General features: G+C 40.8%; 2 long non-coding RNA genes and 1 pseudogene across 2 annotated transcripts in view; 1 reads left to right on the top strand and 2 right to left on the bottom strand.

The window, feature by feature from the left end:
- The window catches only part of LOC146716477 (uncharacterized), a 93,812-nt gene that overhangs the window by 14,011 nt on the left and 60,054 nt on the right, over positions 1-19,747 (bottom strand). The window lies entirely within an intron of this gene.
- LOC146716481 (uncharacterized) lies at positions 10,275-11,511 on the bottom strand (annotated as a pseudogene).
- LOC146716480 (uncharacterized) lies at positions 15,182-16,721 on the top strand. The gene is made up of 2 exons (XR_014919209.1): positions 15,182-16,204; positions 16,285-16,721. It is a non-coding gene; the product is annotated as an uncharacterized LOC146716480 (long non-coding RNA).

Here is a 19,747-nt window from a genome sequence, read left to right as displayed (position 1 = left end):
CTTATTGATCCTAAAAGAAAAACAATAAATGTCACAGCTTCATGAGACAGGAAGAAAAACTGGAAATATTAAATTAAAGACATGATGAACAATCTCATAAAAATAATGTACTTACTCTTTGTCACATAACAGTCTTTTGTTAAAGTTTACACCAACATCCTTCGAGTAGTTGCTCTTTAAGGAAACACAGCTGGGTTCAGGTCCAGGCTCTGGATTAGTTTCAGGGTTATGTCCAGCTGAGCCTGGTACGCCCCACAGCTCTGGGCTTTAAAACAACACACACAGAGGTATGAGTGTGAATAATGATGGAGCAGTGATGTGAGTGCTGAGCTGTGACATGGAGAAGAGTCATGGACAGTTAGAGATGGTCATCTCACCTCTGAGCTTTGGTCTGGCTCTCATGTTCCCCACACAGAGTGCTTTTAGAGGGAGGGGCTCCCTCCTCTCTGTCCTCACACTGATCCATGCTGCTCAGTTCACATCAGCTCACACACACTTTCTACCTTCACCTGCAGAGGAAACACAAATCATTCATGTGCACATCAACTGAGAGCTGCAGAGGTCGTGTCTGATGTGTTGGACTAACATCCATCTGAGACGCAGCTTTCATCAATTCACTACAAAAAGTGTCACAGAGCCCAGTTCAGCCTCCAAATCCTCCATTACTGTAGTCCTACAAAGCAGCAGGTCAAACATGGCTGCAGAGAGCAGCTTTATGTCAGTAACCATGTCCAGGACCGAGCTGACTGCTTACAGAGTTCATACTCTAACTGCTAGCTGCCCTGCTAGCTAAGCTAACTCAGTAACAGTGACTCTGACAGCAGTTACTGTGGAACAGCGGCCGAGCTCAGGACACATTCAGTGTGTTTAGTCTGAGTCCTGGACTCTGATTCAATGGATTCAATCCAGCTCAGAGTTTCATGTGTTCATCAGAATAAAATACATGTACTAATATAACAGAAGTAATGCTCTGAATGCAGGACTGTAATGGAGGATAAACAAGGTTTTTACAGCCTGAAAGAAACATTCAGTTCATATATTTGTAGACAGTGAAGCAGTTTTTAATACTGCAGCTGTTTCCTTCACCTGTGTGTGTGTGTGAGCCACACCTTCATGTGCTGCTTTAGAAATATGTGGTCTGACTGCTCAGACTGAGTCTAGGAGGAAAGTTCACACGCTGGAGAAAGTTTTGTTCCTAACTTTGTCAGAGTTCGGCTCCAAAGACAAAGAAGACGGAGCTCACAGTCTGTAGATGGTCCTCAGTGTGTGTGTGAAGCACACAGGAGTGTGTTTATGTCAGCAAATCAGTGTGTGTGAAGAGTCTGAGGGAGTGTGTGAATGAGACTCAACACTGAACAGTCCAAGAAAAGCGTCTGGATTTCTTTAAGTTTAACTTAAAGAAGTCCAGACGCTTTTCTTTTTGTCTCCATAATGTCTCCATAATGCTGCAATGTTATCTGCCCCAGAAACACTGCAGAAGCTCTGATGGTGACACAGAAAAGTCACAGTGGAGATACTTCTGTCCACCTTTGATTAGACTCATTATAAAAAGGAAACAAAGTTTGAACACAGTCATGTTTCCAGTTCACTGACTTACATTTATTCCATGGACACTCACTCTAACCTGAAGCACAGCTACAACCCAACATTGTTGAGGCCTCATCTCCTCCTTTCCTGACTGTAGAGGTTAAATATGCAACAACCGACAAATAAAAGAATTTGGTTCATTTCAAAGAAATTCACACGGTGACCAAGTAAAGTAACCGTAGTAAAGGAGACAACATCCCGTTGATGGTGGGATTATTTGAAAGATTTGCTTTAGTCACGTCACCAAATGCAGTTGAACCACCCGTGGATCCATGTTTGACCATTCTACCACTCTGAGCTCTGCTTTTTAATCATTTTATTATTATCATCATTCATTTATTCATTCTTTGGAGGGGGGCTATTTCCTAATGCCGCCCTAATAAGCTGATGTTCAAGGGGAAATATAACAGAAACTCTTTCAGTGTTATTCATTAATAAATTAACAGATAAACTGTGAAGAAGAAAAAACTGAGATTTAAAGGAGAGAGTGAGAAACTTGATCATCCATCCTCATAATACATGTTTATCAGTATCTGCTGTGACCATACTGCAGTAATAACTACAAGTCTACATTTCTGTGACTGTTGATCAATCACAGCAGGAATCTGAGCTCATCTCTGCACACAGAGCAGCTTCAGCTCTGGGATAAACTGCTCGCTTCACGTCCTTCTCAGCTCACAGACACTCATCCTGATATTTTCCTTTAACATTTGATGGTATAATTCATCTGAGTTTACACTTTATCTGCATAAATACAGAAAAACAGACCCAAACACCAGAAACCATCAGTTTCACGTTCAACGGGAAGTGGCTCAAACGTCACAGTTTCATAACGTCACCCTGAACTCCACTCACGGAGTTTCTGTCGCCATTGTAGTTTTTAAAGTCCCGTGATAAAGGCGGGTCTTTCTGTGAATCCGCACGCTCATTGGCTAATAGCTCGAGATTGACACATCGTTATCCAATGAGCGTGCGGGAACTTCCGACATAAAGTTGTTTCCTTTGAAAAACCAAAGTCTGATTATTTTTGCCTCCACTGACGGAGCCTGTTGTTCCCGCCACAGAGACACAGTAATGTCAGAGCGGTGTTAACACTCACCCTGCCTCAGCACAGCTCTCACTCTCCTCCTGCTCTCTCACACTAAACGGAGGCTCAGCTAAACTCACTTCCTCTCTACTTACAGGAAACCAGCGCTCAGAGGAGCCGACCGGCCTCACATTTCACCCACAGACACGAACAGCGTGGAATTATTTTATGTCATAAGAAGAAACATATTCATGTAAACACTCACCTGCCTCAGCTCCACCTTCCTCCTCCTGCTTTCACTTTCACTGCTGCTCCCTAAACACAGAGGATGCTGGGACTTGTAGTTGTTTCCTTCCGGTGCGGTCTTCCTCTTTGTTTGTTTGTGTTTGTGTTCAAGTTATTTCGATCATGTAAACATCAACAGAACACGTGAAGCCACACAGAGTTTGTATGTCGAGGTGGGTAGGAGGGTTTGAGGGTTTGGGGAGGGGTCAGAGGGAAGAGGTCTCTCAGTCTTGACAATCCACATTGATGGCATTGCATCTTTCAACGTGTTTGTGGGTCGATTTGGATGCTCCAGGTGTGAGAGCAGCCACTCAGCCTCTGCTGCAGATGTGTGTCACAAGTTCATCTAGTAGTGAGACGGTGGCGCAAGATGGCGAGTTGAGCAGTCGCACGAATTAGGAGCTCGTTGAACTTGTCCCAGAATTTACTTTGTGTTCGTTATTGTTTCCACTCGAAAGTAGTAAAATGACTGCCCCAAGTATAGTTAAACCTGCTAAATTCAAACTCGACCTCAAAAAACAAGAAACAACATCGCCATGTGATGGAAAGGAAGACAGCAGAGAAGGAACGGATCATGACTACGAAGAAAAAACCTTGAAAAAAGAGTGGACGAGCAGCTAGCTGACCTGAGTGTGCAATGCAAGCAAGCTAGTACGATGCTAGCCAGCCTAGCCAAAGCGGTTCAGTTCAACTCGGAGGAGGTGAAAGAATGTAAACAAAAGGTTAAAGAGTTGGAGAGACGAAACGAGCAGTTGACCAAAGATAACTACGATCTCAAGGAGAGAGTGTGAGAGCAAGAAAGGTACAAAATGAGGTGGTGCCTCCGGATTAAAGGATTAGAAGAGAAAAGAGATGAAGGTGTCAGATCGCTGGTTATTGGAATTCTTGGCAAGATCGCACCTGATATGATATCAAAGCTTGAAGAATCTGTGGATGTGGTGCATAGAGTTGGGAAGAAGATTGAGAACAAGGTCCGACATATCATCATTCTGTTTGCTCTGAGACACGTGAAAGAGGAGATTTGGCGTCGCACCAAAGATTCGGCTGTCTGTAAGAACGGCGGTTTCCACTTCGCTGAGGTACTGCCGCGGGAGGACTGGGAAGAGAGGAGGCGGCTGTGGCCGCAAATTGAACAAGCCAGACGGGCTGGGAAACGGGCCTTTTTCCGGGGTCCTCATGGATACATCGAAGGACGGAGGATCATTGACGTTGAATGAAAGACTTGATGTAAGACTGTATACAGTGGAATATTATTAATGGGACAAAAGAGTTCTACTTAAAGTTAAAGGTTATTAGTCACTGAGTTGGTGACAAGTGTTACAATTTAAACTCATGTTTATATATTTTTCTTTTCTTTTTTTTAAAAAAAGTTATTTTCTTAGCATACTCTTATTATGGTTCACTCAAAAATTTCTTTTGGTTCATTAAACGTTCGGGGTTTGAAGGAAATTGTTAAGAGAAAGGCACTTTTTTTATTTTGCAAGGGGCAAAAATGTCACTGTCTGTTTTTACAAGAGACTCACTCTGTGGATGCCGATGTTACCTTTTGGGCTAATCAGTGGGGAGACAAGATTCTTTTCAGTCGTGGATCTAACAGATCTGGAGGTGTGGCGATTTGTTTTAATAAGTTCCCAGGGGAGATTATAACATATAAAGCTGATAGTGAGGGTCATTGGTCAACTGCAGCTTGAAGAGCGAAGGTATATTTCTAATTGTTACAAATCTTTATGGACATAATAACGAAGGTCAAAATAAACGTCTATTGGAAAATCTAACAAATGTTATTTCAGAGTTTAAAGTTATGTACCCCACAGATTACATCCTAATAGGAGGAGACTGGAACATGACCTCAGATGAATGGATGGACAGATGGCCTCCTCGCTTAGGAAGGAGGCAACAGAATAACATTATTGAGAACTTTTCTAGTGATAATAATTTTACAGACATTTGGAGAAGTTTGAATCCTGGAGTTAAGAATTATTCATGGTTTAAACCTAATGGAGAAAGCAGGTCAAGAATTGATTATTGGTTAGTGAGCGATGACATTTTGAGGTGTACTTCACCATCTAAAATCTCCAAAGCACCCCTATCTGATCACTGTTTCATTGATCTTGTCTTAGAACCAACAAGGATGAAACGTAGTAGCAGGGGATATTGGAAATTTAATGCCAGCCTTTTAAATAAGGACAAGTATTGTGATAAAATTAGACATAAAATTACAGATATAAAAAATGATGACTCAGTAGTGGGTAATATACAGAAATGGGAACTTATTAAATTCAAAATCAGAGAATTCACTATAAAATTCTGCAAAGAACTGAACAGGGAAAAACGGGAATATGAAAGTAATTTACTTCGTGAAATAACTCAGTGCTGTAGTAAAGAAAAACTAAACGTGCAAGAAAAGAATAAATTGATGGAGTTACAAACTAAATTAGACGATCTTTACCTAGAGAAAGCCCAGGGTGCCTTTATAAGATCGAGAGCCAAGTGGATTGAGGCAGGTGAAAAGAACTCATCATATTTTAGTAAGCTGGAAAAGTGCAGACAGCAGAGAAATCTAATCTCAAGCTTGTTGATAAATGGGACTGAATGTAAAGATTTCAGAAAGATTGAAAAGGAAGTCTTCACTTTTTATTCCAAATTGTACTCCTCAGAATATTCAGCAGCTGATTCTGATAGTTTCTTTGATAAGATTCATAATCTCATCCCATGTATTGACAAGCCGTTCAAAGATCTGTGTGATTCAGAGCTTAAAATTGAGGAACTGGATTTGGTGGTCATGAAAATGGCATTAAACAAGTCCCCAGGGACAGATGGACTCACTACTAATTTTTATCAATTCTTCTGGAAGGACCTAAGAACTTTATTGTTTGATGCATTAAAGGAATCGATAGAGAAAAAAGAAGTGATGCCGAGCATGAAACAAGGGCTGATAACCCTGATCCCTAAATCGGGTAAGGATAAAAGAATTTTAGACAATTTAAGACCCATCACCTTACTAAACACTGACTATAAGATCCTGTCTGGAGCTGTAGCTGAGAGGCTAAAGAAAGGCATCTCAAACATTATCAGTGAAACACAATCAGGTTTTTTGAAAGGAAGACTAATTCATAACAATATTAGGCTGGTTTTGGATCTCCTTGAATACAGTGAATTAATCCAAGAGAGAGGGTACATCCTGTTCTTGGATTTTTACAAAGCATTTGACTCAGTTGAACATACGTTCATATTAAAAACTCTGCAGTCTTTTGGTTTTGGAGAGGAATTTATCAATGTTATAGAGATGCTATATAATGACATTAACAGCTCTGTTTTGCTAGAACATGGTACATGTTCAAGGTTTGAGGTTAATAGAGGGATAAGGCAGGGATGTAGCAGCTCACCACTTCTGTTCATCATGGTTGCTGAGCTGTTGTCTATTTTGATTAAAAACAGTCACATTGAGGGGTTAACTGTGATGGGTGAACAGATAATAATCAGTCAGCTGGCAGATGATACCACCCTGTTTCTAAAAAATGAGGACCAGATTCCTTTAGCCTTGCAGGCGATCAACCATTTCTCCAAAGCTTCTGGCCTACAGCTGAATATTAATAAATGCAAAATTCTAGCTCTGCATGAGTGTCCCCTGCAAGCAATAAATAATATGCAGATCAAAAAAGAGGTGAAGTATCTGGGCATTGTAATTTGCAAGGATAAGACATCAACAGAAAATAAGAATATCTGTACCAATATAGAAAAGTGTAAGTCAATTTTAAACATGTGGCTGCAAAGGGACATAACTCTGTTTGGGAGAAGCTTGCTAACCAACATGGACAGTCTGTCCAGACTCATCTATCCAGCCTTTTCTCTGCCCATACCTCCAAAACTAATTAAATCTATAAATACTCTTAATTTTAGGTTCATATGGAGGAACAAATGTCATTATATAAAGAAAAATGATGTGATTAAGAATTATGAAGAGGGTGGGGCTAATGCCATTGACTTTGATGTTATGAATGGTGTACTAAAATTGAAATGGTTAAGATCTTTCATTAGGAACAAAAATTCCTTTTGGAACATTATTCCCAATGTGATTTTTGGCAAAATGGGTGGAATAGACTTTTTGTTACGTTGTGACTTTGATTGCAGTTCGTTACCTGTTAAACTCTCAGCTTTCCATCAGCAGGTCCGTCTCTACTGGAAATTAATCTATAAACATAGCTTTACTCCTCACAATACCCCTATATGGAACAACAGGTATATCCGTTTGTGTAGGAAATCTGTGTACGTGGATGAATGGAGATCTAAAGGGATTTGGGCTGTAGCTCATTTTATGGATGATAATGGGGTCTTACTAAAACATGAGACGTTTTGTGAGAAATTTGATGTAAGATGTACTGCTAAGAGATATAAATCCCCAGTGAAAGCCATCCCAGTCCCTTTGAGATCAATGATAAAAGAAGATATTGTGCACTCTAAAATTTCTCCTGGACTGAGGCAGCTCTGCATAGCTGGAGTTGAATTTGGTGACAGCAGGTTTACAAACAAAGTGATCAGGAATATTTTGATAAATGAAATTTGCCCTAATCCGGTTAAAAGAAATTATATCCTTAAAGAATTTGAGACCATGGAGGTTAAGGCGATAAGACAAAAGTCTACAGGGAGAGCAGAATTATTAGGCAAATGAGTATTTTGTCCACATCATCCTCTTCATGCATGTTGTCTTACTCCAAGCTGTATAGGCTCGAAAGCCTACTACCAATTAAGCATATTAGGTGATGTGCATCTCTGTAATGAGAAGGGGTGTGGTCTAATGACATCAACACCCTATATCAGGTGTGCATAATTATTAGGCAACGTCCTTTCCTTTGGCAAAATGGGTCAAAAGAAGGACTTGACAGGCTCAGAAAAGTCAAAAATAGTGAGATATCTTGCAGAGGGATGCAGCAGTCTCAAAATTGCAAAGCTTCTGAAGCGTGATCATCGAACAATCAAGCGTTTCATTCAAAATAGTCAACAGGGTCGCAAGAAGCGTGTGGAAAAACCAAGGCGCAAAATAACTGCCCATGAACTGAGAAAAGTCAAGCGTGCAGCTGCCAGGATGCCAGCATAGGAAAATTGGGTTGAACAGTGAGACTGCATTTGTGGGGTTTAGAAACATCCAGAGCATCGCAACAGAAAGGTAAATAAAAAAAGTAAGAGAGAGAGATAAAGAAATAAATGAACTAATAATACATAAATGAATAGAAAAATAGAAAACACACATGTAGAAATTGTCACATGTGAAATTGTTTTTGGAGAGAATCAGAAGTGAGACAGTTTGAATCCACAGTTCAGCGCAAAGATGCAGGAATTAAATCTGATTATAAAAACACATCGAGGCAACGAAGACCAGCTTACACTCAATATTAATATGAACACACAACATACACGCAATGAAGACATGCTTACACTCATGAATGTGAATACATGACATAAATGCTGAATGGTGTAGATTTAACACACTTAAAGGCTGAAGCTGAGGAATAACTCAGGAAGTTGCAGGACAATAGAGGGACTTTTGTGACAAGGAAAAAGAGACTGGGAGGACCAACCAGGGATTAGAAGCTTAAAGCAGGTTTAAAATAGTGAATTAGAAGTGGTTTCCAGCTGATTGAGCAAAAGAAGTGACGACTGTAGAAATAAAAATAAAAGAATAATAATTGAATTATGCAGCAATGTTTTGAATATGCATTTCTGTTGTCAGGGCAACTTCTCGAGATGTGACTCAATATGCAAATTAGTTGAATGAGTGGGGACAGAAAAAAAAGAAAAACTCAAGTTTCCTGTCTGAGACATGAGTGAAGTTTGCATTGAGAGAAATATATCTGTGACTGTGTGAGAAGAACTGTTTGGTAAAATATATGATAGCAGCCGCAGGACAATTAAATAAAGTCTGTGACTAAGTGCAGTCGTGCAGATTTGGAGAAGAAGTTTATAATTTAGTGATGACACATTGTTATAAAGTGTTTAGAAAGGGCTTAATGGGAATATTACTGTTGGGCAAACTGTGCGGCTTTAACAAGATTTTCTGTGTATTTAGCAGGTGAAACTCTGTCAGCTGACTTCAGACTGTCAGGAAGCTGAAGAACCTGAGGCCAACCACTGAAACATGATGTGGGCAAAATGAACAGAGGGAGGGATTTTAAAGGTCAACATTTAGGACTTACTGCAAATGTTACTATGTCAAAGTTACTGTGACTCAAACAGAGGAAATTTTGATTTTTTTATTTCCACACCCAGCATGTTTTGGGTGTTATACGCTATTAAATACTTTTAAATAAATTAAAAAGTATTTAATAGCATAAAACACCCAAAATATGCTTCGGTTCACATTTAACTCCAGAAAATCATCAATCAAAACATGGATATTACCTGACCACAGATTCGTGGTGACGTCACTGCTCTTTTAACTGTTCGGTGTCTTTGTTTGTTTGCTGGTTGTAGAAATGGTTTATATGAGCTTTGAGCTGAGAGTCAGAGGTTTCTGTGGACACTGCTCATGTCGGCACTTATATTTCTGACCTTTTCTTATAACCGATTAAACATGATCTCCTCCCTTTTGCCCCCATTTTTGGTGGTGTAGGTACAAATGATCAGGCATGACATTCTCATAATAAATAAGATACTGCAAATAATTATTTCTGCATTTGTGCGATTGAAGTGAATTGAAAATGTGTATGAAATGACACTGTTTTAAAGATTTGGCCTAAATAATTTTGGAGTGAATGAGTCTAAACATGATGACCTAACTAGTGATATCCTGTCACACACACACACACACACACACACACACACACACACACACACACACACACACACACACACACACACACACACACACACACACACACAGCATGTTATGCCAGTTTCAGCTGAAACTATGTTTCAAACCATGTTCCGGGTTTTTAGTTCACCATTTATGAGGCTTCAAGAAGAAAATAAAAGACAGATCTGAATGTTTGAAAATGTTTTGGAAAGATTCTGTAAAGATGAGATGAAAAATACTCAAAGGATAAATTTAATTGGTTTATTATTTAGATAAGTTGAAAAAAGTTAAACAAGTAAATGAAGAAACAAGGCAGAGGAGAGAAAAGCCCAACAATCCCCTCTGAGCAAGCACTTGGCGACAGTGGGGAGGAAAAACTGCCTTTAAACGGGCAGGAACCTCCGGCAGAACCAGGCTCAGGAGGGGACAGTCAACGGCCGGGACTGGTTGGGGGGGTTAACAGAGGTGGAGCAAGACGAGGCTACATCAGGTGAGGAAGCAGTAGCCTCTCTCCTCCGGAACAAGTGGAACCATTTTTTCTTTTTTTTCATGCACTTTTCCACGAGCGCTTTTTTCTCCAGGATGAGATTTCTCAGCTCATCGATGGTTTCTGCGTTTTGTTCTTCAAGTTTCTCACATCTTTGTTCCACCTCTTCCAATGTTGCTTGTTGTTCTTCAAGCTTGTCTTTGAGTTGTTTGGATGTTGCCTCCTGTATCAGCTTGTCCTTGTGCATGTCTGCATTTCTCTGTTGGACCTCTTTGTGCTTGTCTTCTAACTGCTCGTTTCTTTTCTGGATTTCTTGGAGCGTGAGCTGCAGGTCTTCATGTATTTTGTCTTCTTGTTGTTTTTGCGCCTGCATTTGAGTGTGTTCACGCTTCAAGTTATTGAATTCCACCAAAATCCCCTTAACGAGCTCGGAGTTGTTTCTCGCTATCTGATCGATCCTTCTCTGCATCTGTGAGCAGCGTTTCTCCAGTTTGTCCTTTTCTTCTTCCACTTTAGTTGCTTTGTCCTCCAGCTGATTACAAAACTCTTGCAGTTTTAGATTTTTAGACTCAAAGTCCTGGACGATACGTTTTCCTTCTTTCAGTCTTTCTTGCTGTTGCTCTTTCTGTTGAAGAAGGTCTTTATTTTGGCGCAGTGTTTCATCCAGGCTTTCTTTCAGCATGCGGTATTTTTCCTGCATGCTCTTCAGTTCGTGCTGCATGTCTCGTTGCTTTTTGTCCTGCTCTTCCTTCTGTTGGAGGAATTCTTTCTTTTCTTCCACAGCTTCATGGAGCTGTCTTTGGAGGAGCCGATTTTTTCGGTCCATGTATTGGAGATCCCGTTGTATCTTATCAGTCATCGTTTTCTTGTCTTGGAGCTGGTTGGTCATTTCTTTTAGTTCTGCACTCTTTTGCCTGTTTTCTTTAATGAGGTGCACAATCTGCTCTCGGCTCTGAGCAAACTTGATTCCCCAGCCCTCATTAATAATTTTTATGTCCGGCTGGCGCTGTTGTCTTTCTTCCAGCTCTTTATTTTGGGCTTCCATTCGTCTACATTTGTCCTCCAGTTGAAGTTTGTCTTCTTCAATTTGTTGCATTTTTTTCTGGAGAAGGTAGTTTTCCTTCCTACTCTCCTCTAACGCCCTTTGGAAGGATGAGGAGCCATTTGGGGAAATTGGCCGGCCACGCCAGGAAGGAGAGGCGGCGTAATCTTTTTGAATTGGTTGTTTTTTTCTTGGAAACATGTTGGAGTTTCTATACGATGACTTTGAAGAGCTTGTGGTGAACGTTTTGTAGGCTGCAAACACAGATGCTGCTGAAACGAACTAAAACTTGCTGTTTCTCACCCCTACTTAAGGAAAAACATCAAAGGACTTAAGATTCTTAAGATCTATGACATCATCACTCCCTAAGCCAATGAGATTGTCACAAGACATTTTGGAATGGGGTATTTTTTTTTAAACTGTTTTCAAACTTAACTTAAAATTTCAGTGTTTCCTGGTTGTGGACTATTGGTTAGTCCAGCCGATTAAGAAATTAATTGTCACAAACATCCCTAATATTATATAACAGACGACAGAAAACACGAGTTTTTTTTCTACTCAATAGAGGTATAATAAAAGTTTTTTTAATTATCCTACTTTTTATAAAAGAGAACATTTATTAAAGATTATGTATTTAATTAAAAAACTCTGTTCATCTAAAGCAGGGGTCAGCAACCTTTAAGACCCAAAGAGCCATAATTGGCCTATCTGGGGTTGAAAGGCTCGATAAATGCACGGCGTTTCGCCGGGTACACCGGCTTCCGCGAGTGTGACGCTTATTTTGAGCGATGAAAAAATAAGAAAATATAATTTTATTTGTATTTTGCAAAATCACAATAATCTTCCAATTTAGAACTACAAGTTAAAAAAAGAACTAACATAAATAAAATACACTTCAGCTAATTTATTTTCACAAACCACAGGTCGGCTCATTGAGACTCAATGTCTCATTTACAACAGAGACCTGTTCCAGACACACATATTAAAATTACAACAATAAGAGAAAAGTTTGTGTAATGTACTCAGTCACATTAAAAACGAGAACAAGTTCCCAGAGATGGTTTCACAAAAACATGTGTACGTCTTTTGAAGTCTGCAAGTGAAATCAACGGAGAGCCTTAAATCCTTCGGTTATGTTTTCCATGAAGACGGAGCAGAAAAGGAGAACGCCTTCTTCCTAAGCTCTGCATGAACTGATGGAACAGTGGATGTAATGATGTCCTGAGACTGCAGGCTGTGACTAAACTGTTTGCCTAACATGTACTCTGATGAATAGGAGGCAGTAACCCAGAAACAGATTTATAGATAAAATGATACTAATGGACCATCCTGTGTAAGACCAATGAGGACCAGTTAACCAGAGAACACAGAGTATAGTGGTGTTCTTCTGTTGTAGAGAAAGATTAAAAATATAAGACACTGGCTCAGCTATGATATTTGCAGCCAAGTGCAAGAAGGAAGGAGAACGATTGTGAGGACGAGTTTCTGGTGTTGGGGCTATTCAAAGCCTTACAAACCTCTTCTACTGTGACAGGTGTGAAGGAAAAGGTATCAGTAAGCAGGAACTACGAGCAGAGTTGTGTGCAAGAGGTTTACCATCAGATACTGTGCTGAACAAAGAGCAAGAAGCAACAAAGTGTTTGTTAAAGCAACATTTCAGTTTTGTGTGACACAGGAGTGGAGTCGATATTTAAGTGAGGAGGAAGCTCTGAGGAGTCACAGCTGGCAGAGACACTTTATAGTTTGCCAAAACCTCCTACGGTCGTTTGGACTGTCAGTCGTTAAAGTAAAAAATAGTTACATCTTGATGATGGAGGCAGTAATCCGATTACACAGCTAATGAAAACGTAGCCAATCAGCATCAGAGCCAGACTTCCTGCCCAGGCCTGGTTTCTCTCATGTAGGAGATCGGCCGGTACTGAACCAAACCAGGCCTGTCCCGACCTTTCACCCTGACCTGGCAAAAAGGGGCGTGTCTGTCCACAAAGTAGACACAACTCTCCTGTAAATGTTCCCAAACTGACATTGTCAGCCTGTTTAATACGACCCCAGTTCAAACTGATGCGGGCTCGGAGCGTGAGATTTTAGTGTTTCTCACAGCACCAACTATGCAGTGATCACTCAGGTCGTTGGCAAAAACTGCAGATGTGGAAAACTTACGCAGCATATTAGTTAAAAAAGGTCAATAAGAGCAGATTTATCTGGGTGTTTAGGATCAAGGCGTGTGAGGCTTTAAATAATTTGAGTCAGTTTTAAAAACAAGCAGCGTGCCTTAAAATCATCAGACACAGAAGAAAGCCAGTCCCAATGAAAATCATCCATCTGAAAGACGTCATTAAAATGCAGCTCAGATAAAAGTTGAACCAGAGACGGTGATGTGCTGGGGGAAGCAGGTGGAGGCTGATAGCAGCCAACAACAGTCTGATTTCCAAACAGATCAATAGTTAAGGCCAAGATTTCAAATGGCTGAGGTGCAGATGGAGAGAACAAGACTTGAGCAGCAAGACAGAGCTTCACATAAACTTCCAGACCTCCGCCTTTTCTGGGACAGTCTGAGTGCTAAATGTTAAATCCATCAGTTGCTACGTTTTTATCCAGTAAAGATTTGGAAAGTCTCAGAAACAACAATGATACCAGCACCGCTTGAACAGGCCCAGATTCCAATCATATCCATGTCAGGAAGCACACGACGTGATGCACGTGTAACCCAGACAGTTTTTAACATCTGCTGGTGTTTCACATTCAGCCAGAGGCCCAGGGTTAGGTTGGATACCAGACAATAATAAAAGCATCGTTATTAGACTCTAGAGCTGGTTTATAGCTGACACCACATGTAGAGTTTAAGTTCACACAGAGACGATGACATTTTTCTACAACCAGCAAACAATAAACAAGAAATGTAACAAGAGTTTCAGAAGAAGCTGTTTTACAGAGAAATGATTCCCTGAAGACAAAATTATTATTATCATCTTTATTTCTCCAGGTGAAAATTTAATTGAGATTAAAAATGTTGTTTTCAAGAGAGACCTGGCATCATGGCAGCAAGAGTCAGAAATACATCATAATTCAAACAAATACAAAATAGGAGAAACATCCTACATAAACTTCATAAAGTTTCATTAACAGACTTTGAACAATGGACTTCAAACTTCCCCCCAAAACAACAGAAACACATTTGAAGACAATGAATGACATTTATCCCTCTAAAGAAGGACTTAGACTACGATTTAATATGAATGAGAACATGTTCATAAATGGATGCAATCAAAGATTTCATCAATCCCTGATTTAGAGACAACAGAACATTTGGTTTGATTTCACAAGATAAGAATGACGACTGAGTTGGAAGATTGTTTTATGTTTAGTCAAATCTTTCATACATAAAGTCGGATTACAAAATCATCCCCTAAGTTTGTTGTTTTATTCAAGGAATTGAAATTATAGAGAAAATCTGTGAAATGACTTAAAGAAAACAAACCACAAAAACTCTATGATACTCTAAACCCCCTGGTTTAGGTCGGCAACCTTTCTGATGATGAGTGCATCTAACATTTCCTCAGAAGTCAATGTGCCATATGATTGCATTAGCAATAAATTACACACTATATAGAACCACTTCATAGGATTATATTTGTGCACAGATGTTTGCAGCTATCAGCGAATATTTATCAGCTATTTTGAAACAAAGAAAGACTTTTTATCCATAACAGCAAATGAACTGTACAACAGAAAATACAAATGCTATTTATGGTCTCCTCACAACAATGATAAGAAAAATAAACTGGGCCAATATGTCATGTTTCTTAATACAGAGACACACATGTTAATGTGATCTCTGGTCTCCTCTGAGTGGGAGTTATTATAACTGACTGTAAAAAGTCAGCACAAGAAAAATAAACTGCACCTAAACTTGGTTTATATCTGACCCAGACAGACAGCAGGGCCCTGTTTCAGGAAGCCGGTTTAGTGGAAAAACTGAGTAAGTATACCCTGAGTTAACGAAAACTCTGGGTTTTCGGTTTCAGAAAGCGAGTTCAGATGAAGCCTCAGTGAGTCACTATGACGACACACTCCGTGAAGCTAACCTGCCCCCTAGCAGGTTTACTACAACTAACCCTGACTGTCTCCGCCCCTTTGTCGGAAACCTGACAGTAGGAAGTGTCGGACATGGCGTGCCACTTCCTTGAAGAGCCAGTAGATCGTGAAGCCCAAATTCTCCGCAGAGCTCTCCGCCGGGAGAGAGTGATCAGAGCGCGTTTGGACATTTTATCATTTCCTGATGATTTTCTGTGCGAACGTTACCGTTTCTCAGCACAATCTATAATTTATTTGGATAACATCCTCAGGCCTAATATTGCTCATGTGACACATCGCGGACATGCTCTCAGTTCATTGCATATTATTTGTATTGCACTTCGGTTTCTTGCAAACGGGAGCTTTCTGTATAATATTGGTGACGCTGAGCACGTTTCCAAGGCTACCGTCTGTCGGGCAGTCAGGAATGTTACAGTTGCACTGAAACGTCTCCTGTACACGTTTGTGGTGTTCCCCGGTCACAGACCCACAAGATTTATCAAAGAGGGATGCCACAAAATTGCAGGTATCAGGATGACCAAAACTTAATGTATGATGTGGTGATACTTGGACTACTACTTAAATTGCACATTTATTTTCAGGGTTCCCAGGCATGATTGGCTGTACAGATGGCACTCACATTCCAATCATTGCTCCTTCAGTAAATGAAGGAGACTATGTGAACAGGAAGTCTTTCCACAGCATTAATGTACAGGTACATAGTTCCCTGTAGCATTTCAAACTAACAAATTATTTCATTATAGTAATGGATGCTAATTTGTGTTCTCTGCACTGTGAAGATCATATGTGATGCTGCCAACATTATCACAAATGTGGAAGCCAAGTGGCCAGGCTCTGTCCATGACTCACAAATATTCCGTGAATGTACACTGAGCACAAAATTTGGACATGGTGAGTTGAGAATACTTTAAAATATATAAAGACCAATTGCTTCAGGGACATTTGAACTGAAGTGTATCCTTCTGTCTTAGGAGAGTTCACTGGCTACTTGCTTGGTGATAGGGGGTATCCATGTTTACCCTATTTGCTTACCCCGTACCCTGACCCTGAACCGGGCCCACAGCAGCGATATAATCTGGCTAATTGCAGGACAAGAGCCAGAATTGAAATGACTATCGGAATGCTTAAGGCCCGGTTCCAGTGCCTGCAAAGACTCAGGGTCACCCCAGAAAGGGCATGTGACATTATTGTGGCATGTGTGATTCTTCACAACATTGCCACAATTAGAGGAGAACACTGTCCTTCTGAACCAAACATCAGCAGTGATCCAAACCATGAACATCCTGACCCTCCCACGGACATACAAGATGGAAGCGCAGTCAGAGACACCATATGTCACAATCATTTCTTTTGACCCATCACCTCAACATGTTGAAAGAAGAATAAACAGATTTTTTGTTCAACTGGCTTTATTGGTCGCCTGTATTTCCTGTACACAAAGTATTAAAAGATGTAAACCTCATAAAGTGTCTCTGTTGCTTCCTCCTCTGTAACAGCTGTCAATGTTTCTTCATTATTTTCCTGTAGTAAAGAAATAGACAACATTGCTGTTCTACTGTAAACTCATATAATCTGTGGAGTATTACTCACAACTGCATGTTGGTCTGGCTCAACAGGAGGCTGCACCAGATGCAGTACACCATCACCATCAACTGATAGAATATGAGGTTTATACAGGTCACTTATAACTTACAAGGGACCAAATGGCAATTAACAAACATATACCAAGCACCTTACACTTCATTGTCATTATGCTCTCAAAGACAACCAAGGCTGAGGGAAGGCAAGATCAGTCGGAAAATAACTTCACTACAAAATAATCCATTATGGTAAAGAGTTTATCAAATGAATGAGTAGCACTGCAAAGGTGACTGTGAAGAAAAGATGTATGCACATCATGTATTATTTTGAATTTACCTCTTATGTAGGCACTTGTGTCTTGCGGGGTTATTGACTCAGAGGATGTCCCCGCAGAGATGCCTTCAGCCACAGGGCGCCCACTGTTTTGGCTGAGGGCCAACTGCTCAGCCTCTGTGAGTGGTGGTGGTGGAGGACCCCCACCTGTTTTTCGGGCCTCCGCTTTTTTTCTGTTGGCTGTGACGGCACACATTTGAGCATACAGAGTAGGCAAATATGTACTTGTAATGTGCTCAGATAATTTCAATAAGTGCTTACAGAAAGAAAATTAATGTAGCCTCTAACTGCAATTGATTTACATCGGACAAACAGACCAAGCACTATGGCTCATAATACAATTACACCTTACCTGTTTGGACTATATTTTTATATTTCATTTTTACTTGCTGCCAGGCACGTTTGGGGCCTGTTGGGTTGCACCTGCGCTCACATCACATCACAAAATAAAATGTATAAAATAACAAATAAAATAACATATGATAAAATAACGTGTTAAATGGGTGGAAATCCCTAGATCAATGTTTATATTAACACTCACGCATTGACTCTGTCGGCTATGTTTTGCCATGCATGCTTTTGCAGCTGTGGCTGTGTTACTTTTTTCCGCGGAATTTGCATGTTATCGGCATATGCTGCCATCAGAATTTCGGCCTCAAGCGCTGTAAGATACATTGACCGCGCCTTCTTTCCCTCCGTCTCCATGGTGACTCGCTTAATCTGTGCTCCGCTTATCAGGGCTTTATGTATCCTCGTCCGCGCGCTTCACTTGGGGTTAAAGCAACTCCGCGTTGACTGAACTACTTGTTATCAGCCTTTCTGAAACCGAATATTCCGAGTTGGACAGTTCGGGGTTACTCAACCGTGAGTGTCGTTTTTCACTCTGAGTTTTCCAAACCGGCTTCCTGAAACAGGGCCCGGGTCATAACTTCTTACCTGAAGTTCAGTTCACCTGACACTCGGACCGGCGGCCGCCTCAGGTCTCTGCTCCTCCTGCCTCCCCTTTCCCTCATCCACCTGCTGCCTCTGTGGAAGCTCCGCCAAAGCCACCACCAAACAACTGACTTATTTCTACACATCGACCAGCATCCGGCCAATCCACCATCTTTCATTGTTTATACCGTTACAAAAAAATAAAAAAAACATCATCAGCCCATAAAAAACGAAAAATCACCATCAGTATGCCCGATGGCCAGTCCAGCTATGGTCGTGCCATCAGTTAACCCTTCACGTGGCAGCTGTGACACGCGTGCCCAGGGTTGCCGACCCCTGCTCTAAAGCATCTGATTTGGATTCCTGAGATCAAATATATTTTCCTTTGTGTTTGTTTTCTTCCCATTTGTGGCTTTAATGTAGTGTTACATCCTGTTTGTTTGCTTCCCTCTGTATACATGTCCAGATTCACTGTTATGTTTCTATTCTTACATTGCTGTGTGATCACTGTTCCCTCTGCTGACTGATGTGACCTTTTGTATCTCACACTGATACTTGTCATATTTGTATCTGCGCCTAAAAGATAAAAAGTTTTCCATGCTAAAACACAGCTCCACCTCCTGCAGTTCTCCCTCTGAACCACTAGATGTCTCTGTTATCTAAATGAAGACGTGCAGCACAGCAACCACAGCAGCGCTCAGATCACACGTGTCCTGTTATTATGTATAAAAGCATGAAACAGGTGAGACAGGTGGGATCAATATTAATGTTGTGGAAATATATGAAAAAGCAACAGAAGAGTGAAAACATTTCCTGTTTCTAGAAAGATCTTTCAGCTCACAGCTGCTCACAGACTGTATTTACAAGTGACATACTGCAACTCTACAGTACATCTACAGTATATATCAAATATATTCTGTATTCAAATCTATTGAGTGATGTTTGAAAGTCTTTCCAGGTGAGTTTGATCCAGGAGGGTCTGAAGCCAGAGTCAGACAGAGACTGTGCAGAAACTGTAGAAGGACAGAGCAGCAGCAGAGCAGTCCAGATACACTGATGATCCTCTGTCAGATCCAGAGGGACACACAGGGATGATGCTGGACTCTACATTGTGTCTGACAGTGGAGCTGTTCTCAGAGCAGTTCACTCTGCAGCACTGACAGTCATCTGCACTTCTTCTCATTCCTCTGTCAGTCACTGCTGGATGAAGCTCTCCTCTCCACCTCCCAGTAACATGGCCCAGTCAGAGCGTCTCTACACACAAGCTGCTGCTGCTTCAACCTCTCTGGATCATCAGGACACAGCTCCTCCTCTCTCAGCACACACACCGTCCTGTTTACCATCATCAGCTCCACCTGCAGAGAGAAGAAGGAAGAGCAGAGGAGATAAACGAGTGTTTCCAGAGACTCTTCATCAGCTGTCAGTCAGTGATGCAGCACATCCAGTATAAAGAGCAGCAGGGACTTCAGTGCTGGGACTGTACTAGGACTCATTGTTGCTTCACTTTTTCTAATCTTTGGATTTTTATTGAAGTTGATGAAGATGTTTTTCCCTCCTAGTTTGAGTTTGGACTTTCATTCATTAGAA

Source organism: Copadichromis virginalis, linkage group LG3 (genome assembly GCF_057382275.1).
Source record: "Copadichromis virginalis isolate Kocher_CV1m ecotype Utaka linkage group LG3, C_Virginalis_male_GT1.1, whole genome shotgun sequence".
Classification (NCBI taxonomy): domain Eukaryota; kingdom Metazoa; phylum Chordata; class Actinopteri; order Cichliformes; family Cichlidae; genus Copadichromis; species Copadichromis virginalis.
This window is presented reverse-complemented; position numbering and strand designations above follow the sequence as displayed.